A 773-nucleotide genomic window follows, 5' to 3' on the forward strand; every position below is an offset into this window, starting at 1 on the left:
AAATAATATTTTTGGTTTAGGAAGGATGTAACGTACGATACTTTTTTATATACTTGGCATAATCTTTTTCTTTTTTTTTTTTAAAGAATTTTGGTAGGATAATATATTATCTCAAAAGAAGAGTCCTTTAAGCATACACAAAGTTTCATTAAAACAACCTGAGTGCTTTTCAAAATTTTTTGAAAAAAAAAACGAAATTTTTCCTTCCACTTTGATACTCTGTATCTTTAAAAGTAAACCGTTTTGAACACGATCATATGAAGTTTTCATCTTGAATTAGTGTAAAGGATCACCCTTTAAAATCTTTTAGATATGATTAAATGGATTTTAGACAAGGTATTTAACTACCACCTTGTATATTGATAAAAATTAAGAAACAAAGCAATTATTTGTGTATTGTTTAATATGTTTATTTATTTATATACATACGTAATTGAAAATAATTAAGTATTGGATCATCCGGAAAGTTCTGCAGTTTTCTCACATCTGCGCGGATATCAGTTTGAATTTTGCGTTAATACTGAATGAGGAAGCCTAAACTTCAGGTTGATAAAAAAGAGCAATCTTTTGTTTAAACAATGTATTTATTCATAATGGCATACGTTCATATTTGATTCTATAGTGCCCTAAAGATCAGAAACAACATTTTTGCAATATTATGCTTTTCTACTTCAAAAAGGGCAAGAACGCATGCGAGCGTGTAAAATTTATAAAGTTTACAGATAAGGTATTGTTTCTAATGATACAGTTCGGAGGTGGTGTGTGACATTTCA

The sequence above is a fragment of the Wasmannia auropunctata genome, unplaced genomic scaffold (assembly GCF_000956235.1).
Source record: "Wasmannia auropunctata unplaced genomic scaffold, wasmannia.A_1.0 LD334300.1, whole genome shotgun sequence".
In the NCBI taxonomy this organism is placed as follows: Eukaryota; Metazoa; Arthropoda; class Insecta; order Hymenoptera; family Formicidae; genus Wasmannia; species Wasmannia auropunctata.